Consider the following 23,531-nt stretch of genomic DNA (forward strand, 5'->3'; position numbering starts at 1 on the left):
TCATGACCAGTGAATTCATATCCAGATTTAAAACAAACAAACCCCCAACTAATGAGAGACGTAAGGCTAACTGTCCATTCATGAAACAAGAATGTTCCCCTTAAGTAGTGGTTTGAGCCAATACTGAAAGAAGAGATGCATGACTTCTGGCCAACAACTGCAGTTCAGCTCTGAGACAGCAGTCCACTTGGGATTCTAATTAGTAATTATTGCAGCAGTGCCCTGAGGGTTCACCTACTTCACTTTGAAGCCCAGAGTTTAAATTTATTTGGGACATGATGGGAATTTGACGTACAGTGAATTGGCCTTTGTCAAGGGAGATTTCAATGATTTTTTTGTTCAGGTCCACCTGCTTACGTTGTGAACTTGAGGATGGCAAGGTGAAAAAAAGATATTTCATTATCAGAAATCAGTGATAATGAAATAAATGGAAATGCAAGATCAACCTGGGAAGAAGGTTATCTGTGTACAAAGTCCATACTGATTTTGCAGGAAAACAAGGAGCTCCGGTCATAAAATCCATTGCAGAAATTCTGAGCACTAGAGTTTAGATTTAAGGTTCACTGACTTTTGTACAGAAAGAGTGGTCTTTTTGTATCTGTTTCAAGGCTGCTCATAATGGTTTTTCAGATTTTCCAGTATAAAGATTTAATATGAGCAGTTTCTAGCTGAGCAATACAAATTTTCACCACAAGAATAGCCTCACACTTCTATAGTGAAATATGAACACGAGGCCAAATCCTAACAGCCATCTCCAGGCAAAACTCCCACTGAATCAGATGGCAGTCCACCTGAATGCAGACTCAATGATGACTTGAGCATTTCACCTGTGGTGAGTACCTTGTGTGGGAAATCACTTTTCTTTTAGGAAAAAAACATATGTTGACAGAAGAGGGCTTCCATCGAGAAAACTAACTTTGTTTGGGGAGGTGCTGTTCAGAAAAAACAAACACTTTCTCGCACTGCAGGCTGCATCTTCATTACAAATAATGGCATAACTATGCAATATAACTAATCTCCAGAGTATAGACATACCCTCTGTTTCACTGTACAGCTTCTATCTAGAATCTTCCCCATCTCCCTCTTGCATATACGGTTTCCTGAGATGGATTTAAAGAAACAGCATGCCTCTCCTCACACCACTGCTATCTGCTGAATGGAATTAGAAGTGCTAAAACGTGTGATAATTCCTATACTACTAAAATGTGTAGCAGCCACATGGTAGGGGACAATATGTTGGAGGAGGAACATCTAATTTCTATCCCTCCTGTCTCTGGGAAGCTCCAAGGCCCGTGCCATGCAGCAGAATGGTAACTGAAGTCCAAAGTGGCCAAACCAGAGATTTGTTAAAAGATTCTTTGAGTGGGTTGATTTTTTCTGGGGTCTGTCTATAGCTCTTCAACAAGATTTTCCAGAGTTCCTCTTGCCTTTCTTCTTTGTATTTCTCAATATCACTCCCAGACGCTGGTGACAAAATCCTTAGTGCCTGAGACACTATTAATTTCTCAATGCATTTAATCTTCCTGCACACAAAGAATTAAGAGAAGCTTCCCTGTAACTCCCTTTATTGTGCGATGTAATCTTGGCTTTTGTACAGCAGAATGCTGTGAGGAGGGTCACTGTGAGCCATTACTATGAGGACCCATCCCACAGGGAGCTTGGATGGTCCCTCTACACACATGCAGCTCCTTTAAGACCAAGATCAGTGTATAGTGCAGGAGGCAGGAACGAAGATGCAGACCAGAAGCTAACATACATTTTAAAATCACTGACTGTGGCTGAGAATAAAGTATTGGATTTATGCAGTGGGGGGTCCCTGGCCTTGCTTAATATTTATTGTGCATATTCCTACAGAGTCTGTGCATACACTTTGAAACTTCCTCTGCACATCTGTGCATCTCTGCATGGATTTAGGCTCTGAGCCAAAGGCTGGTTTCCTGAATCAATGCAGCTCTGGTTTCCAGGCACTAGGACCCAGGCGGAGCTTGACTCTCATATGAGTCAGTGCTGCTCTCACCCCTCAGAGCAGTGAATAAGGCTGGAGAAGCAGAGTGTGTGTGTGAATGGCTCATCTGATTTGGGAAAGTGTCCACAAACTAGGATACTACAGTCTACCGAACAGCTTGGGCACCCCTTAGGATTCCATCTCCCAGTGGTGTTCAGGGTACAGCTCAGAGGTGAGTGACAACACTCTGATCAAAGGGCTTTCACAAAGCAATCACGGTGGTTGTTGTAGAAGTTTGGGATTTTTATACTTAGCAAACATGGTTTTGGTATACTCTGAACCTCATCCTCCTGGATGGGGGCAGTCCAGATGTGTTTGAAAGATGGATTGTACTGGCTGTGACTAGAAAGTAACATTTATGCAAAAAGCCTAAGATTTTTTCCCATATTTTAGTTGGTGTGTTGAGACTTAAAACGGACCTAATACAGGCTTGACGTCATGCTTATCTGGAAGGCTTCAATAAGTGTTTGTGGCTAAGTTCAAAAACCTGTGACACATCCTTACAGAGCACCCCAGTCTTAGAAAAATACAAGGATTCTCTCTCATCTGTTTTCATCCAGGTAAATCAGACTAATTTAATGTTCACAGGTACCTCAGTTAATCTTCTAAGAAATCACCATTACCCTGCTCACTTCAGAGAATTAGGCTCATTTAACATTAGCCACATTTTTCCTCAAACAATCCTACCTTAGTTCAGAAAACGTTCATTATCAGAGCTGAATTGTGGTGTAAGGCTGAGCAGAATTGATTCAAGGCTATCAGACATTGGCAGAAGCAGCAGGTCACCAGAGATACAGATTCTCTAGTTTCACATGGAAAAGCTTGCAAACTCCTTGTTGTCTGACCTGTTGTGACAGGATGAAACTGAGTGTTTATTGATTTGTATTTGATGATAAAGCTGTTTTATCTAGGAGAGACACTAGTCAGGGAGACAGAGATGGGGACCCCGGTCAGGGAAAGAGAAAGAGAATTGGGGAGTTCAGAACAAAATGTAACTTGACAAAGTTTGTGCGTGCTTTGGGGGTTTCTTCCTTCACTTTAAATTCTTATTATATGCTCCAGAACTTTTAGGGAAAAAAATAGTAAGCTTGCTTGTCAGGCTGGTTTTTCCAAGTTGCCACAACTTGGAAGTTGCTCTGTAACAGTTAGAAAAAATAATTCATGGCTGTTTTCATGCCTTGAAGTGTAGCACAGTAGAGCCTCTTGGGTACTTTTTGATATAAGCTAAAACAAAATACATGAGTTCTCCTCTGCACCCCAAGACAGTCATCTGAGGGTCCTGCCTATATGCACATTGGTTACAGTTCTGAGTTGCTGCATACATTACAGAAAGAAGTTCCATTAAAACAATTCTGTCAACTGAGATGTCGTGTGTGTCAAACTTGCAAGGTTGCTGTGATGTCGGTACTTTCTCAAGAGGACTGCAACAGTGGGATCAATGGCCAGATTAAGTGGACTGTCCAAATAAGTAAGAGAAGCAGGATTTGGCCCTCAAATGTGTGAGTCATTCTATGATAAATCTCAGAAGGATCTGGAGAGATCTTACAGCAAGACAGTAACTTTTCTGTTGAGTATATGCAAAGTAGAAGTAGTTATTCAACAACTTGAGAAATGCAGACAACTCACCCTAAAGGGATCTATTTCACAATGTAATAGCAGAGGAAATAGTGATGACTATATTGCTCATTACTTTCTCTGCGTGTTAGCTACGCAATGTTAATTTCTTCACCCAAAATTTAAGAATTCCTCTTCTGAGCTGTGTTCTTGGGCTTTCGGTTAAGAGTTACCCAAAGAGCACAATGGCTTATTCTGACACATGTATTAAATAAAAACAGTCGCAACACTAATTCATTACAATTGTTACCCACTTGCTTTAAAATGTGCATCAAAATTTGGGTTCAGAAAAACTGAACATGTTTTAGGAGGTCAGTGTTATGCTAACTGCCCTTCCTTTAAGGAGCATATAGAAGAGAGATGGCTGGGGCACATGTAGGAACTGAAGCTAGGCAAAGTGGAGGCTGCAGCCGTGTATTAATGGGTAGATTAGATCCCAAAAGCTCACTTATGACTCCACTTGCTTTGGTCATGTATAAGATGCTCCCTTTTACTCTTAATTTGAGTTTATTTAAAGAAATAAAAATGTTAAAAACCATTTGAAAATCCCAATATATTTTAATGAACATTTCTTGCATTCTGACCACCTCTTCTATTTTAAATTATAAAGGCTATTCTGACATGTATATAATTCCCCAGTACTTGTATTTTTAAGGCAGTAATGCAGTTGTGTAGTTATTTGAGGACCAACTCTGTATTTTAGGTATAAGTACTGTAGGCAATCTGTAGTAGAAGACTGAAATTAAATCTCACCACCAATAAAATCAGTCCAATATTGGAGGAATTAGAGATTGCTGAGTGTCATTAAAATCTCTGCCCTACAAAAGCAAATGAAGCCAGGATCTTTCAAACCATCTAACACAATGGTGACCTCTGCTGGCAATTGCCATCTCATCACCATGAGTGTAATGGGTTTATTTGATAAAACGTAGAAATTGCTCTAGATTTCATTAATGAACAGCTCTAATGGTGTTTGTTAACCAGTCCTTCCCCTGCACATCTATGTGCGTGTATTAACCAGTCCTTCCTTTGCACATCTATGTGTGTGTATATCTCTCTGTTGAACAATGGAGCCCTTATACACATATTCCACTTCTGAAAACCAGGGAAAAGAGATGTTTCTCTAAGTTTCCTCCAGCAAGTCTTGCAATACTGTGTTCAATCCAGTGTTGAGGAGTAATTTTAGCACTAACACACACTTTCGGGGAAAAGTCTGCTGCCTCAACTGTCACCATTAGAAATGGAAATAGTTCACTTCACTATAGGCTAAATATTAAAAGATGCAATGGTCTGGAATTAATTCCCCAAATGGAAGCAGAGTAAAAGCTCTGGCTCAGTGTCCTGTTGGATTTTCTGCTTATAATGAGATTGAAGGAACTGGGGACTGACACCCAGCCTGATCCACATGCAGATAGTGGGCCAGATTCTCAGCTGGATTGAATGGGTGACTTTCGTGTGAATACACCAATTTATACCATCTGAAAATCTGGCCTTCTGAAAGAACAAGAACTCCTTTAGGCAATGTAGACCACCCATAAGAATCTAAGCATTCATCCACTACAACCACGTCTGGAGAGAACAGCAAGAAGTAACTAAGGCAATGAACCAGAGAATACTCAGGAGACTTGTGAAGGAGATGGGATCTACCTACTGAAGTGTTTTCTACATAGAAGACAGTTCATCGATTAGAAACCTAAGATTTGGACTCCAACAAGAACTGCAACAGGAACAGAAGAGCCAAATCATGCTGTGAAAAATATTTTTCCTAAGTTAAGTGCCCTAAAAATTCATAAGTTTTAACTCTACCTTTTAAACTAACTCCTCTCCCCAAGTTCCTATAAAAATACAGGTCAGTAAAATCTACTTTTGGAACCTTAATCAATGGGAGTTAGATACTTAAATACCTTTAAAAATATATATTTATATCAAGCCTCAATGCTTTATTACTTTTACAGTAGGAATCATAATGTAGTCAAATACTACAGAACCATTTCTGCTTTAGATATGACTTCATAAAACCTATTAGCATGATTTATGCATGCACATTGAGAGCACATGGGCCTTATTCTCATTTATACAAAGGCTTGTTTACACCATAATGACAGCAAAGAGAGGCTATAAAATGGGTGGAAATTACATTTAAGATCCTTTTACACTGCCAAAGTGCTGCAAAGAGGCCATAGGGTCTGAGTCTCATTTACACGAAGTATTTAACAAAGCTCACTTACAAAAAAACTTTAATACAGGCTGTTAATTCATTGATTATACCAACTGTATTTGGTTTGTTTAAAGCAGGAGTTCTCAAACTGGGGGTTGGGGTCCATCAGGGGTTGCAAGGTTATTACACTGGGGGTCGTGAGCTGTTAGCTTCCACCCCAAACCCCACTTTGCATCCAGCATTTCTAATGGTGTTCAATATATTTAAAAAGTGTTTTTAATTTGGGGGGGGGGGTGTCGCACTCAGAGGCTTGCTATGTGAAAGGGATCACCAGTTTGAGAATTACTGATTTAAAGACTAATGGCAAAGAAAAATGAATGATATAGGCAATGTGCATTCATTTATTCACTGTAGAAAGAGATTCATACCAGGGAATAAAAAAAAAAAATTTATTCAAGAGCAGGGAGGATTATGACTAAAGAACTGCAGAAAACTCCCAACAAAACTATATAATAGGTCAATTTGAGGGCAGCTGTAATTCAGGGGAATCGTGCAATGTTCTGCATGCTGGAAAAAAAAAAGGTTATCTGTATATAGTGATGAATTTTGTAAGTAAAGTCGAAGGAAGAATTTCACTGTCAGCATAAGATGCTCAAGACAGACATCTGCCAAATGTGCAACAAACAAACGAGATAAATAACAGCAAGGAAATATTATAGAAAAGTCAATACAACTCTGCCGTGAATACTGCATCACAGCTGGAATATATGCAGCTGAAATAAAAGTCTAGAGAAAGGCAATGAAAATAATGGGGCTCTGGGTACAAGGGATCTTCAGCATGAGGAGAATAATAATATTCTGAAGTGGTATGAGAGGCATGAAATGCTGAACAACAGACAAGGCTAAGTGGGCACTGTAATTAACTCCTTCCTGAAATACCAGAGTACGAGAGCACTTGAAGCTCATAGATTCTAACGCCAGAAGGGACCATTGTGATCATCTAGTCTGACCTCCTGTATAACAGAGGCCACACAACTTACCCAAAGTAATTCCTTTTTTGAACTACAGCATCTCTTAAAAAAAAAAAAATCTAATCTTGATTTAAATATAGCCAGTGATCGAGAATCCACCAAGACCCTTGGTAAATTATTCCAAGAGCTAATTACTCACTGTTAACAATGTACATCTTATTTCCAGTCTAAATTTGTCGAGCTTAAACTTACAGCCTTTGGATTTTGTTATACCTTTGTCTGTTAGACTGAAGACCCCCCCATTATTAAATATTTGTTCCCCAGGAAGGTGCTTATAGATTGTGATCAAGACACCCCTTAATGGTCTCTTTATGAAGCTAATTAAGATTGAGTTCCTGTAGCGCAACTATACACGTTTTCTAATCCTTGAATCATTCTCGTGGCTTTTCTCTTAACCCTTGTCAAATGTATTAACATCCTTCTTACAGTGTGGACAAGAAAATAGACAGTATATTCCAGCAGTAGTTGCATCAGTGCCAAACACAGAAGTAAAATAACCTCTCTGTGCCTACTTGAGAGTTCTCTGTTTTTTATATCTGTAGCAGAGCCAGGTGGCCTCGTGCTCAGTGCATTTGGTTTCCACTCTCTTGCATCCCAGCAGGAAGGGCCTTCAGTGGCTTATCCTCATTTCAGGGTTTTCAACATTCTTACTCTCTCCTTACTAGAGCAGGAGGTGGGGTGGAAATGAGGTTACACCCTCACAACAAGGGCAGTTGGCAGGGGAGTGTCACATGGTGCTCTACTCACCACTGAAGTGCCTCCTTCTAGGCGCAGCTGGGGATTATCTCTGACAGTCTCAAACCCCTTCCGGTGGGTGCTCACTCCATCTCTCTCCCCACCCCACTCCTCAACTGCTCCCTTGGCCCACCCACCTAGTCACTGTAATTTTCCCCTTCCGGGTGGGGGGATGCGGTTGTGTACCAATGTCTCTCTGTATCAGCTGTCCCAAGCAGTCTTTCAATTCACTGTTTCTCAATGGTGCCACTTCCTCAGTGGCTGATAGGGGAACCCAGGTCCACCCCTTTCTCCAGGTTCCAGCCCAGGGACCCTACAACCAGCAGCTAAGGTTTGCCCCATGCTTTGCTGTTGTTGTTTCCCTGGACTATTTCGTACATTGCCTCTATCAGCCTCCTTCTCCACCCACCTCCAGGTACACTGTTCCCTGCAGGCCAAACTCCCTTTTCTCCATCACCTCAGACATTCTCCAGGCCTCCTCCCAGTCTGCCCTCAGCTACCCAGTTTTATACCAGCCCTGCCTGTTCCTGTCCAGGTGAGCTTCCTCCTTTAATTAGTCCTCATTGCTCCCTAGCTCCTCCTCCAGGTGCAGCCTAAGCACTTAATTGGCCCACCTGGCCACCTTAACCTCTTCAGGGCAGATGTGGGTTGAACACCCCATCACAGGGGGCTAGGGCCCTCCCAAACCACTGACCTCTGACCCAGAGCCCTTTGAGAGGCAGCAGTGTCAGTCACTCTGGTTTGCCCACATGCTACCAACTGTCTCCCCCAAAGACTCCCAGACCAAGACAAATAAGTCCAATATAGCAAAAACGAAGACACCTAAACCTTCAGTCTCAGCTGGGCTCATCTTCCTCACAGTGAGGCTTGTTCAGGAGTCTGTCCTCCGCCCCGGTCTTTTCCTTTTTAAGGTTTCTCTCCAGGTGGAGCATGCTCTGCAGGCCTGGAGGGGTGGGTCAGGGCTACCCGGATCCAGTATTGTCCATTGACCCCTTTGGGCCCAGAGAGGGATTTGTACACCCTATCACAGCACCCAAGCATTAGCCCTTTTGGCCACAGTGTCACACAGCGAGTTCATATTGAAAAGCAAATATTTCATTCCTTTTAAATTAATACTCCCCCCACCCCATATAGAGGCAAATAGCTCAGGAATGTTCCGGAAAGGACTAAAGATTTATGTGAATACAAATAGCATCTCAGGTTTCAGAGTAACAGCCGTGTTAGTCTGTATTCGCAAAAAGAAAAGGAGTACTTGTGGCACCTAAGCATCTCAATAACTCTAGCTCAGATAAAAGTACAATTAAAGTCTGGAAATACCAATGTTATGTTTCCTACAGGAAGCATAAAATAGCATCTTATATTGCTATTACAATTTATGTTTTATACTCTATGGTATGTACAAGTATGGCCAAGTTATGATGTGTTGTGCATAAAGTGACATTATTGCAACGTCTCATGGCTCCAGCTGTGCAGTCATTGATGTGTGCCTGTAGCTGAAGTCCTCTGCCTCTGAACTTCCCTAAAGACAAAGCCAAGCAACACGGGTGGTATATGTAACTTTAGGGTTTGACTCTTAAACATTAATTGGGAATGATTCATTCCTCTTACACTTGTTTAAATCAGGAATAACTAATGAAGTAAAAATGTGAGAAGGAGCAGATCCTAAATGTCTAAACAGTAGATCTTTAATAAAGTCCTCAGTAAGCACAACTGCATTTGAAGTGGTTAATAGAGTTTAGCCCCTCAAAAGTGTCTGAATTATTTTTTTTTTAATATGTGAACTTTTTTCATACTTTGAGAATGCATAAAAGGCCAAATAAAATTATACTGAGCTCTCAAGGCACACAAAAGCCTCCTTTATTCTAAGATCAAGCATGAGACTTTTGAGCCCAAAGGCTATGTTTTTCCGAGAGTTATAAGCACCTGAAGACAGGGGCTTATAATGAATGTGCTGCTCAGCCATTCACAAGAGTCAATACACAGAATGTTATACTATATAGAAAGCTGTATACGAGGTCACTGCTGTGCATTGGATAATGGTCAAATTTAGTGGAGAGACAAGGTGTGAGAGGTCATACTTTTTACTGGATCAACTTCTGTTGGTGAAGACAAGCTTTTGAGCTTACACAGAGCTCTTCTTCAGGTCCTATAAAATTAAAGCTATCATAACAAGACCAGGGCCCTTTGTATTTCTAAATCTGGATGACATTTTGGTGGAGCAAAGTCCTAGTCCCAGATCAAAACTTTTGTACGAGATAGTTTGAAAAGCCTGAGTGAGCATATCAAGCTTCAGCAGTATCACTTTAAATCTCTTGCTTCAGTGTATGAAACCCTTTGGACTCCATCTCAAACACGGAGGAGAAAAATATTTACCTCCTAGCAAAGATCCTTTCTTCTTTTTCCAAGGATCCTGCACTTGCCATAAAGCCTCAAAGAGTTACTGTAAAGTGGTTCCCATTGGCAGAAGGCCATATCAACCCCTATCAAAATCACATTCTCCATTACTGGGAACAGTTGTATTGCATGATTACACTTTCCAGATTTCTCAGTGGAATCCTCTGGGGAAAAAATTGTGTTATGGTTACAGTCTCCAATAAAAATCCTAAGAAGTTGCATGATACAGGCTCTGCAGCTTGTCAAACCTAAGGCATTCTCCTTGGATTGGCAACCACCAAAGTTATCTTCCTGGTGATATTCAGACATTCCTGGCCAAGAACCCACTGATTGTAAAGTGGTACTGTACCTGCAACTTCTGATTCAGTTGATACTGTTATAGATTTGCTCAGGAAGTTTCTAAAATTGAAAACTGAAGTTGGTCCACTGAATGTATTCTAAAAGGGCTCTTCCAAAAGATCATTTTTAAATGTATAATCCTATCTCCAAAATCTCATGTCCCTTGCAGTGGTATATCATAACAATGCGCCAATAAAAGAGCAGATCCTGCTCCCACTGAATTAAGTAGCAAAACTCCCACTCATTTCAGTGGAAACTGTTTCAAACATAAAGAGAAAAAATTGTCCACCCACATGTGAAGTGATTTTTGGCTTTTTTTTTTTTTTGATAATTTAGACTTGCCAACCCTCAAAGCTATGACATTCATAGATGTGATTCAAATATCAAATCCTTTCCAGAAATAATGTGATCATGACTCTCACTTTGGTGGCTAGTCATTTGTTTTTAATTGCTACATTTGTGAGAGGTGCTACAGTGTTGAAGTTGCTGTGATATGCTTACTTCGAGATCCCTTCTATAGGGTGGCTGCTTGGAAAACTAAGAAGATTAGACTGTTTGACAGTCTTTAGTCACACAGAGGAAAGTAGATTACCAATGTCAATGGGATGGGGATTATTTCTTTGACGATTTCCTATTACTCTGAGTATTTTTCTGGCTGTCAGCTAGCGTGGTATGCTAGTCTAAACATTTTAACGATGTTTTACAACTCATTCATTTCACAGTTTTTTCATCTAAGTGATCGAGTGTGTAATTGTATCTCAGAACTTTTCCTGATTTTAACAGAGTTGATCTCATTCATCCATTTTCTTTATTTTGTTTTCAGTAGAGCCATATGAAATCTAAATAAAAAACAGAGGAAGTGCATTGAGTTCATCAGAAATCTTCCACATGTGGACTTGCCAACCACCCCATGCTACATGTTATCTTTGTTCCTGGTTAAACAGCTTTGGCTCAGAAGTGAGCACTTTTCTGTTTTGAAATTTACCCTTTATTATGGGAAGTAGCCAAGTGCTGGTTCACTGAAATATGAAAAAGCAAGTCCACATTTAGGCTCCAGTTAATCTCAAAGAGATTTCTAGTAACTACAAGGATAACTGAAATTGTGCATAATGCATCTTCATCTGGTCATCACTTCTGATGGGGATTGCTCCTGCAAGGTGCTGAGCACTTTGGTCCCAAATCACATGCTTACTTTAACCATATGAGGAGTCCCATTGACTCCAATGCTGAGCACCTTCCAGAATCAAACCTGTAACTATGAAACAACATAGCCATCAGTGATTAAACACTTTTCAATGCAGCCCTGATGTAAGCAATGCAATTCTGGTGGCTTTAGTGGAGGGATGAATTTGGCCCTTCACATTTTTACAGAAGCAAAAAGGACTAAGTTTCTATCATGCAGATGTCTGAAAGTTGATACTGAGGGTATGTCTACACTTACTGGGGATCGATGCTGCAGCGATCAATACACTGGGGGTCAATTTAGCGGGTCTAGTGAAGACCCGCTAAATTGACCGCAGATCGCTCTCCCGTTGACTCCGGTACTCCACCTGAACGAGAATCATAAGGTAAGTCGACAGGAGAGTTTCTCTAATCAACCCAGGTATTCACATAGCTGGAGTTGCATATCTTGGGTTGACTCAACCCCGTAGTATAGACCTGCCCTGAGATAACTACATATCAAGGCTTAAAAAAAAAAAATCCACCCATCAGTGGGCAGTTTTACCAGGTAAACAGTAGGGAAGCAGGCTGAGCCATACATTTCTGGATATTAAACTTGTCTCCAGTTATTTTGGATGTGAAGAAAATCTTCTAAACGCAACTGATGCAGTGTTGTATTTCTGAGTTTGCAGTCTTCACCGCCCATTGGAATTCCGGGTTAAGCTCCCAATGCCTGATGGGGCAAAAACATTGCCGTGGGTGGTTTTGGGTACATGTCATTAGTCACCCCTCCCTCCGTGAAAGCAACGGCAATCGTTTTGCGCCTTTTTTCCGTGCAGACGCCATACCACGGCAAGCATTGAGTCCGCTCAGCTCAGCTCACCATCTCCACGGCTGTTGTGTCCTGGGTGCTGCTGTCAGCAGATGCTGAAGTAGATCTGCTAACCGTCGTCATCCACCGCTTCTGCTGCTGCAACTCTGCTCTCCTACAGACGCCATACCACGGCAAGCATGGAGCCTGTTCAGCTCACCGTCACCGCTGCTGCTGTGAGCATTGTAAACACCTTGCGCATTATCCTGGAGTATATGTGGAACCAGGCTAAGAGACGCCAGCACAAGGAGGCTTTTGATGAGGACATGGACACAGACATTCCTGAAAGCACGGGCTGTGGCAATTGGGACATCATGGCGGCAGTGGGGCTGGTTGATACAGTGGAATGCTGATTCTGGGCCAGGCAAATAAGCACAGACTGACTGGTAGGACCGCATAGTGTTGTGAGTATGGGATGATTCACAGTGGCTGTGAAACTTCTGCATGCGTAAGGCCACTTTCCTGGAATTCTGAGTTGCTTTCCCCCCACCACCCTGAAGCGCAGGAATACCAAGATGAGAGCTGCCCTGACAGTTGAGAAGCGAGTAGATAGCCCTGTGGAAGCTTGCAACGCCCGACTGCTACCGGTCGGTTGGGAATCAATTTGGAGTGGGCAAGTCAAGTCTAGTGTGGGAGCTGCTGTGATCCAAGTGGCCAATGCAATCACTGACATTCTGCTATCAAGGGTAGTGACTCTGGGAAAATGTGCAGGTCATAGTGGATGTCTCTGCTGCAATGGGGTTCCCTAACTGTGGTGGGGTGATAGATGGAATGCATATTCCCCATCTTGGCCCTGGACCACCTTGCCAACCAGTACATAAACCACGAGGGGTACTTCTCTGCAAGCACTGGTGGATCACAAGGGACGTTTCACCGACATCAATGTAGAATGGCCGGGAAAGGTGCCTGATGCTTGCATATTTAGGAACTCCAGGCTGCTTGAGCAGCTGCAAGAAGGGACCTACTTCCTAGACCACAAAATTACCTTTGGGGATGTTGAAATGCCTATAGTTATCCTTGGGGACCCAGCCTACCCCTTGTTCCCATGGCTCATAAAGCCGTACACAGGCAGCCTGGACAGTAGTAAGGAGCAGTTCAACTATAGGCTGAGCAAGTGCAGAATGGTGGTAGAATGTGCTTTTGGATGTTTAAAAGCTCGCTGGTACAGTTTGCTGACTAGGTCAGACCTCAGCGCAACCAACAGTCCCATTGTTATTGCTGCTTGCTGTGCGCTCCATAATATCTATGAGAGTAAGGGGGAGACATTTATGGAGGGGTGGGAGGTTGAGGCAAATCGCCTGGCGTCCCATTTTGAGCAGCCAGACACCAGGGCGATTAGAAGAGCACAGCTAGGTGCACTGCACATCAGAGAGGCTTTGAAAACCAGTGTCATGACTGGCCAGGCTACGGTGTGACTGTTCTGTGTGTTTCTCCTTGATGCAAACCCACCCCCCCTTGGTTGCTTTTCATTCCCTGTAACCAAACCAACCTCCCTCCCCACTTCGAAATAAAGTAACTATTGTTTTGAAACCATGCATTCTCTTTTTTTTTTTTTTTTTTTTTAATTAATGGAGAGAGAACTGACAAGGTAGCTCGGGTGGGGGAGGAGGGAAGGACAAGGCCACATTGATTTGTAGTGCGGCTACAAAAAGCAAACTGTTTAAATGACAGCCTTCTGTCGCTTGGGCCGTCCTCTGGAGTGCAGTGGCTGGGTGCCCAGAGCCTCCCCCTCTTCTCCCCCACCCCCGTGTTCTTGGGCGTCTGGGTGAGGAGGATATGGAACTTGGGGAGGAGGTCAGGTGGATATACAATGGATGCAGCGGGGGGGTCTGTGCTCCTGTTGGCTTTCCTGCAGCTCCACCAGACACATCATGTCCGTTTGCTCCCCCATTAGCCTCAGCATTGCCTCCTGCCTCTGCTCTTCGTATTCACTTAATGCTTTCCTGACCTTTAACACTGAATGCCTCCATGCATTAAGCTTTGCATTATCAGTGCAGGAGGACTGCATGAGCTCGGAAAACATGTAATCGCGAGTGTGTTTTTTTCGCCTTCTAATCTGCAATAACCTCAGGGACAGAGATGATAGGGGGAAGTGTAAACATTTGCACGTGGTGGTGGGGGGAGGGGAAGAGATAAAAAGGGAGAGTAAAATTTAAGAGGATACATTTCTGAGAACAAAAGGGATACTCTTTCACAGTGACTCAAGCAATTCACAGCAGACAGAACATGTGCTTTAGGTACAAGGTTGCATTTTGCCTTTTATATTGCGCGCCTGCCGGTATGGTGACACATCACACACAGCTGGGCAACAGAATTCGGTTTCCCAGACAGCCATGGTAAGGCACGGGGTACGTGGGGTTGGCTTTTTACGCATAACATGTGGGAATGGTTTCAAACTGCAGCGCCATCCTTTCCCATAGCAAGCAATGGGTTGGGTTTCACATTTAGAAGGAGGGGCTGCGGTTTTCGGGTGGATGTGCAGGACACACCTCCCCCCACTGCATCGTGTGGCTATTCTCTGGGATGATCCCTTTTAGCCAAGCGCAAACAGCCCAGCATGAACGGGGTCCTTTTACTGTTCCCTTACAAAAATTCCCCTATTTCAACCCGGTGACCATGAATGATATCACTCTCCTGAGGCTAACACAGAAAGATATAGACTGAATGTTGCTTGAATGTGACCAAAACCCAGGACCATTCGCTGCCATGCTTTGTGCTGCAATGATTCCAGAATACTTGCTACTGGCTTGCCGTGGTAAAGTGTTCAACCATGGAGGACTAAATAAGGCAGCCCTCCCCAGAAACCTTCTGCAAAGGCTTTCTCCAAGAGAGCTTCATGGAGATGTCCCTGGAAGATCCCCACTCCATCCCCAGACATGTGAAGAGACTTTTCCAGTAGCTGTACTGGCCGCGAATGCATCCCAATTCTTCAGGGCAAATCAAACATTAAACACTATTGCTTTTAAACCCTGTACTGTAGTTACAAATGTGCACTCACCAGAGCTGCCTTCTCTGGCTTCAGGGTCGGGGAACCCGCCTTCGGAAGGTATTGGCTCCAAGGTGATAAAAAGGTCCTGGCTGCCAGGGAGAACGGATTCACCGCTTGCCTGCTGCGCATTCTCCTCCTCTGCCTCATCCACAAAATCTTCCTCCCTGTTGCGTGAGACTCCCCCCTTGCAGGTGTCCACAGACAGTGGTGGGGTAGTGGTAGCGTCCCCCCTAGAATGCCATGCAGCTGATCATAGAAGTGGCATGTTTGGGGGTCTGACTCGGAGTGCCCGTTTGCCTCCTTTGTCTTTTGGCAGGCTTGTCTGAGCTCCTTAACTTTCATGAGGCACTGCTCTGTGTCCCTGTTGTAGCCTTTCTCCACCATGCCCTGTGAGATTTTGGCAAATATATTTGCATTTCTTCTTTTTGCTCGGCGTTCTTCCTGCACAGATTCTTCTCCCCATACAGCAATTAGATCCAGTGTCTCCCTTTCGGTCCATGCTGGAGCTCATCTGTGATTCTGGGGGGACAGCACAGTCACCTGTGCTGCTGAGCTCGCCACGCTGACCAAACAGGAAATTAAATTCAAAAGTTCCCAGGGTTTTCCCTGTGTACCTGGCTAGTGCATCAGAGTTCGAAGTGCTGTCCAGAGCGGTCACATTGGAGCACTCCCAGAGTGCAATACCGTTGATTTGCGTCCGCACTACCCCAAATTTGACCCACCAAGGTTGATTTTAGCGCTACTCCCCTCGCTGGGAAGGAGTACAGAAGTCAATTTTAAGAGCCCTTTAAGTCGACAGAACGGGGTTGGTTGCGTGGACACATCCATTTTAAAATTGGCCTAAGGAGGCTAAATTCAACCTAACCCTGCAGTTTAAACCAGGGCTCAGAGAATTATGTTGCACACACCATCCATTCTTACCTAGGAGGGAAGGCCCTATTTTAAAGTAGATTATTTACCCTTCTACCACTCTGGCCATCTGTAAAGCTGGTATTTTGTGTTGAAAAGGTCACAGCATTCTGGCTGAGATTACAGGGTCTCTTATTCGCATTAACTGCAATCATTTGGGTAAATGCTCTTGTGTATTAAGAGAAGAAACTGCTAAGACAGCAAATACTCATTACTCTGTTTTTTAGATTGCATCTTAAAAAGCCTGGTCACAGGGAGTGTGTGTCTAGATATGAGACATTTGCTGTCTTTGACCTGGTCTACACTGGGGGGGAGTGGGAGGGGGTAAATGGATCTAAGTTACACACCTTCAGCTACGTGAATAAATGTAGCTGAAGTTGATGTACTTAGACCCAGTGATGAGCTGCCAAAATCTGAAGAACTGGTTCCTTCAGTCGCTCCAGGTCTTCAGTGAATCTGAAGACCTGGAGCGCCGTCAGGTGAGTAAAAAGGGATTCTCAAGGGGAGCCTCCCCAACCGGGAGCTCAGGTGGGCCGGACAGGACAGTCCTGCGGGCCAGATGTGGCCCGCGGGCTGGAGTTTTCCCAACCCTTTAACAACCGGTTCTAAAGCGGCTTCTAAATTTAACAACTGGTTAGTGCGAACCGGCTCCAGCTCACCACTGCTTAGACCTACTCACTGCCGCTCCCCAGTCAACTGCCTGCACCTCTCAGGGCGGTGGAGTACAGGAGTTGACAGGAGAGCGCTTGGGGGTTGATTTATTGTGTCTAGACTAGATGCGATAATTGACCCCTGCCGGATCGATTGCTGCCTGCTGATCCGGCGGCTAGTATAGACATACCCTTTGCAATATTCTCTTTCCCAAGGTACCTAGGTAGGATCAACACCTCAAGTATTTGAGAAAACATGGCTGGTTTTAAGAGTTCTCAGATGCAGACATTTTTTGTTCTTTCTGTCCCTTACAAGGCCAAATTTCTGTATTCCTTTCAATATCTGATTCTTTGGGCATTCCTCACTATTAGGGAATAGGAGTTTATCTGAAATCTCTATATTTGGATTCATATTTGGTAGTCACTCTTACAGAAGAGGACTGGAGTTAAAGTTTATGGAGCCAGTATCTGTTTGAGGTTTGATCCCTATAAGGATATCATAGGAATTGAAGGATATTGGGATCCCATCAGCAAGTCTCCTCTGAGAACAATAGTTTTATGATTAAGATATGGATTAGGACTCCGACCTGGATTCAATGCCTGTCTCTGCTACAGACTTACTCTGTGAACTTGGGCAAGTCGCTTAAACTCTCTGGGCCTCAGTTCCCCTTCTATAAAATGGGCATAAACTATACTTTCCTGTCTCCCACTTTGTCTATCTTGTCTATTTAGACTGGAAATTCTTTGAGGTCGGGGCTGCCTTTTGGTGCATGTTTGTACAATGCCTAGCACCAAGGGGCCTGTAAGTGTTACCATTATGCAAATATTAATCTAATTCTTAATTTTTATGTACAGCAACTCATAGTGGGAAATCATTCCTAAATATTAGTAATCCATCAGCAAGGTTATTGGTATATTATGATGCAGCTGGAAATGCTGGCATCACAAAAGATAATCCAAGTGCTCCTCTGGATGCAAACAGAGAATATTCAGGGAATTTAAAAAGGAAGATGAAGAAGTACTTTGCCAAATCTGGATTTTTTTCTTGAAACTATAATGGATACTTCACATTGCTCAGCATGGAATCAAGATCCCAAAACACAGTCTAATCAACCGTATCTGAGTTCATCTGATACAGGCCTCATTTTGCTTCATCTTCGCTCCTATTTGTTTCTGATTTAGATTGCCATCACACTTGGCAATGCCTAGACACTTAGCATCCCTCTTCCCTAACAATGGTCTTTTTAGGACACTGATGAGCCCCATTGATTAGGTGGTATTATTTACATTACAATAGCACCTAGAGGCCCAAATGGGATTGGAGCCCCATTATACTAGGTGCTACAAATACAATGAGAGATGGTCCCTGCCCTGAAGAGCTTATATTCTACACAGAAAAGACAGACACAAGAGGAGAAAAAGTATTCTTCTGTTTTATAGCATATAGTACTTGTCACCCTTGGAAGTCACTTAACTTTTCTGTGCCTCAAGACATGCAACAGCTGGGAGTGCGCTTCCCACTCAGGTAGACAGAGTTGTGCTAGTGGGACTTAGGATACACTAATAGCAGTGTGGATGTCGTGTCTTGTGCATCCCAGCCCATCTGACTCTCTAGGCTTGACAGTCCAAGCTGCAACATCCACACTGCTATTGTTAGAGGGCTAGCTCAAGCCCTGCTTGTGCAAGTGTCTACCAGAACTGGGAGGCTGTCTCTTGGCTGCAGTGCAGACAGACCTTCATTTTCCCCAATATACAGCACGGGGATAAGATGAGTTACTTATTTCACATGCAAGTTATGAGTATTTAATGTTTTCAGGGTGCTTGGACATCCTTGTAACAAAAGTAAGAGGGTATGGAGTATCATTATTGTCATCTTATGTCTGCACTTAAGTGGTTTTGCATTAGCATAGCAATGGAAAATGACCTGATTTATCACAGCTTTGTGGTAGTAATGTGCTTCAACTGATGTAGAAAAATAGCACCCCCACTGTAATTTTGCCACAGTAAGCATGATTTCCCCATAGCAGTTACACAATTCAGGACTACTGCTGTGACAAGTTAGAAAACTTCATTTCAAGAAAGGCAGAGTCCTATGTACCCAACAGGAACTTTGTGGTATGTGCAGGCAATCCAGACAAAAGCCAGTTTCCAAAGCAAGTCGAGTTGAGCCACAGAGCATCATTTTTTCAGGGACTACTGCATGCCATACTCCTCTCCTTTGTGAAAATAAGTATTGTTTTGGATGTTCAGCAGATACAACGTATCAGATACAAGTGAATTTGGTGGGGGGGGGGTGCGGCACAGAAGGAAATCAGCACCTTAAAATATTGAGGGGAAAAGGCCTCCTTGTAACAGGCAAGAACATGTAACATTGGGCAAAGGGATTAGAACTGGGTTTTAGATAAGGTGGACCAAGCTTTGTGCAATTTAATTTTCTTGAAATCTTTTCATCAACTAGTCCACAGTGATGTCATTTCTTTTCTAACCTATTTGTGATATTTCATGTAGCAGTCAGGTCAGTGCAGAGAGGAGTACTGTTATGGATCAATACAGGACACACTGCGTGCACCAAATAGGTCCCGACAGCTTGATCTTCAATAGACTTATAAAGAGGGGACACCACTATGGGCCAGAGCCTGACAATCTCTCAGTTACCGCAGGCAAAACTCCAGTTGATTCCACTGGCTTCTCCTGATTCCTTACTCTATCAGTAAACGGCAGTATGTGATATCTCCTACATAATACTTTGTGGGTGCCAACATTAACAGCTTCCATTCATTCCCTTTCCAACTGGTTTTCCATGCCCAGGGCCTCCTTTCTGTTCCATCTGACTGCTGTTCACCATGAGCAACTATTAATAAGAGTTATATTTGCTCCATATATATATCTTTTCATGTTTGTCTTTGACTAGGAGCCCAAGCAGAGTGACTCCACCATATATGGAGACTTATCCGTACAAAGGGCCAAGTTCTTCCCTCAGTTGTTCCTGTAGTATAAGCAAAGCCAGTGTTCATGAAGTCAATGCGAGTGCTGCGCTTTTAACAAAGGACAAAAATTATGCCCAAGTCTCCAGCACTCTATACTACTATGGATATGTATTTAAGTCCTATAGGAGCAAGATACCATTGAAAAGGTATTTTAAAGTGATTCTCTTTAATTGGGAACGCACTCATTCTTCCCCTGCCCCCAAGCAGCCTATGCAATTTCCTCATCAAAAGAGCAGCTCAGACAGTCAGTCCCTTTCCTGGGGAAGAAAGGGACAAGCCTGTGCAGTGTATCAAAAGAAGAAAAGGAGCAGACTATGTAGGATAGTACAAACAAATTCAGAAGAAACTTTTATTAACCCGTGACCAATAATTTTTCCCACTAGGGGAGAATCAGAATGTTTCACTTGGAAAACCCCATCTCTGTTCTCTCTCTCCCCCATCAACAGCCTTCACTTGCTGGCAGTCCCCAGCTGAGTTCCTTCCTCTTGAGATTTATCATCTGAGCTAAGCACAATCTAGGGATAAGCCTCTGCCCCACTACGGCTGCCACCCTCCAGGATTATCCTGGAGTCTCCAGGAATTTTAATTAATTAAACTTTAAAGTTTGTCATGGGATGATACCTCCAGGAATATGACCAACCCTAATTGGCAACCTATATCCCATGCAGACAGGACCAGTTCTGATCATGCTCTCTCTGTAACTTGCCTGCCTGGACCATCCCAATCCACTAATAACAGCCATCAGATGAGATGCTTGTTGCTTTCTTATGCTAGCCTAACCATAGCTATCATGAATGATGTGAGGATTGGGCCCTCTGGGCAGCATCCCACATTGTGGTCACTGCAGAGCCCAATCCCTTCCAGAGCTGTTGGGTGACAGGGGGCTCCCACACAGCTACACCCTTATGCTCCCCTCTGCAACCAGGGAGCTCCAGGGGCTGATTAAGACTGGGCAAAAGGCCATGACTCCACTGTCAGATTTTAAGGCCAGAAAGGACCATTGTGATCTAATCTGACTTTCATAACAGGCCAAAGGACCCCCTAAATTAATTAATTACTGCTTGAAGGCAATATCAGTTGTTGAATTAGAGTACATCTTTTAGGAAAACATCTAGTCTTAATTTTAAAATTTCCAATTAATCCACCACAACCTTGATAAATTGCTTCCATGGTTAATTATCCTGTTAAAAATGTGTAGTTTGTTTTGAGCCTGAATTTCTCTAGCTTCAACTGCCAGCCATTGGATCGTTTTATACCTGTGTCTACTAGCGGAAACCCCTCCCTCTATTATCAAATTTCTGTTTGTGAGAAAGGGTCGCTTTTGACAAATGTTTCGTTTCAACACTTAAATTAAAAGTTGTGTTTTTCAATTTGAAACAATTTTGTTTTGAAATTTTTTAATTTATACTAAAAATGTCTGACCTTTTTAAAAAGGTCAAAATAGAAAACATTTTAGTTGACCCAAGGTGATTTTTTTTTCCCCCACATGATCAGTTTGAGAAAATTTTCAAGATTGACTTTGTCCCATTTTGAGATGGAAAAAGTTTCAAAATCTGAAAAAAACCTCTTGTGGGATGAGAAAGTGATATCTCACCCAGCATAGTGGCTTATGCTTTACTTACAGAAAGTACAGGCCAGAGATAATAGACAGGTTTTAATTCCCCATGTCAGGAATCCTGTCCAGGCCCCATTTCTATCCCTATTATTAATGCATCTTATCCACACTATAAATACTCAAAGACATTTCAGTTCTTCCCAGATGCAGATCTGTCCTGCCCCAGTAGTTCTTGCCAACTCTTCTCTCATCTTCTCAGGCATACGCTGTAAATAGGAGAGTGCACAAGGTTCAGTGCTGAGCTGCACATTCCAGAGTCTCTTCTCTGCCAGAATTGTGCATTCCCAGCTTTGCCAAAGCACGTGGAACCACTCACATGAGGGAGAAGAAATCAGGCTACAAACTATATTCTTATCTAGACACCCATCACTGTACTATCTGTGTGCTTCCCAAAAAAAAGAACTAAGGCAACATGGGGTCCAACAAATGAACAATATTTCTCCCTCCTCCCTCTCCCACTTTTGTGTCTGACTCAGAGGGGGAGAGAAAGAAAGAATGAATGTGGTTCTCTCCACCCTTCTCTCTTTTTTTAGTTGTTGCAAGAATACTAAAGAAATTATGGCTCCTGATAAGGAACATTTTCCTCCATGTCACATACAACAATTTAACAAACTGCAGAATTTCCTCCTGCTTTGATCTGAATTTTAAATGTTTTGTCCTTTAACAAGATAGCTTTTTAAGAGAGTTCATAATCAATTTCAATTTGGCCTGCAGCTTTATGGCCTGTTGACAACCTCAACATGTCTTGGAAGTGAAAGGAAATAATTTGCCAGGAGGCAGACACATTTTTCATGCTGGAAAATGGCTGATTTTATGTTCTATGTTAAGATTTTAAAGTTAATTGCTCTATATGCCTAGTAAGAGCTTAGTAACCTAATCAAAGAAAGTAATCAAAATTACTTTTCGATGGCACTTTGAAACTCTGGTATCCTGGGCATAGGAAGTATATTCTCTGAAACATTTTTTGTTCTTTTAACTCTTGAGATTTTTTTTACTTTACAGTAGGCAGAAAGTGACCTGCATAAACTGAGACTTTTGCTTAACACAATGATTTGCTTATCCTTTTCAAACTCAAGTTCACCCACGAGAAAACAGGCAAAAGCAGAAATAGTGTTGTCAGATAGAACATATCAGGCCTTTTTATAGGCTGGGGGAAGATTTTCAAAGAACAAACTTGCATTCATGTCTTTGAAAGTCTCCTCCATAGTTTATTTCTCCTGTTGTGTGGATTATTCTACAGTTCTGGAGGTCTCATTGCTCTGGTGAAAATTGTAATACAAATAGAAAATGGCCAAGGAGAAGGTTCATTCTTGTGGCATTGATTGTGAGCACAGCCTAGGCCCTGACTATTCAACACCACATAGGTTTCTAGGACCAGTTCCCAGGGCAGGTGTTCTGAAACATTTTTGTACTGTAGACCGCATTTTAATACAGAGATTATCTTGTACATCTCTTCTTTCCCTTCACACTTGTGTGACCTACCTCCCCTCCCATTCACAATAGAATGTCATTACAACAACTGAGACTATTCAGGACTGTTGGTTAATGCCTTGGTCCAACAATGTATTAAAATAAAACTCCTTGAAGTTTATATAATATACCCAGATAGACCCCTTCTTCCCCTCCCCCTGCCAAAAATTATAAACTTTTTACAGTGAATAATGAAAGATATAATGATGGCAAACTTCAAATGTGACTGATTATTTTACTGTCTAATACAGACTGACGGTAGATTGAAATATGGATTTTCCATCAGACTTTGCCTAATTGCTGCTGTGGAGCTATAAAATGTGTATGGTCTTGACATTTGGGTTTGTGCACATCTCTATAATGCAGTCGTGGCTTACCCTGAGCATCATCCCAATTGATGCTTTTTTATTAAGAAAGCTCCCAGAAAAATTTGTGAACTCATTTAAATTACGTGTATTGGAATCACTTCATTCAACACTGAAAAGAAGAGTTTGATCCACCAGGACGGTCACAACTTTATATCCTTAAAATTGTGGATCCTCTTAATCTTTGTTAGAGGATAAATCAGATTCAGTGTGTCATACGTTTAGAAAGGTCTGGTTT

At 42.6% G+C, this 23,531-nt stretch overlaps 1 protein-coding gene across 3 annotated transcripts in view; it reads left to right on the plus strand.

Moving 5' to 3' along the window:
• Positions 1 to 2,041: 2,041 nt before the first annotated feature.
• Positions 2,042 to 23,531, plus strand: part of NGF (nerve growth factor) — a 48,668-nt gene continuing 27,178 nt past the window's right edge. For all 3 annotated transcript variants that reach the window (XM_084611303.1, XM_084611302.1, XM_084611304.1), the window contains exon 1: positions 2,042 to 2,177. The gene's annotated coding sequence lies outside the window, so the exon portion shown is untranslated. The remainder of the gene's footprint in view (positions 2,178 to 23,531) is intronic.

Source organism: Lepidochelys olivacea (genome assembly GCF_965140295.1).
Source record: "Lepidochelys olivacea isolate rLepOli2 genome assembly, chromosome: 21".
NCBI classification, from domain to species: Eukaryota; Metazoa; Chordata; order Testudines; family Cheloniidae; genus Lepidochelys; species Lepidochelys olivacea.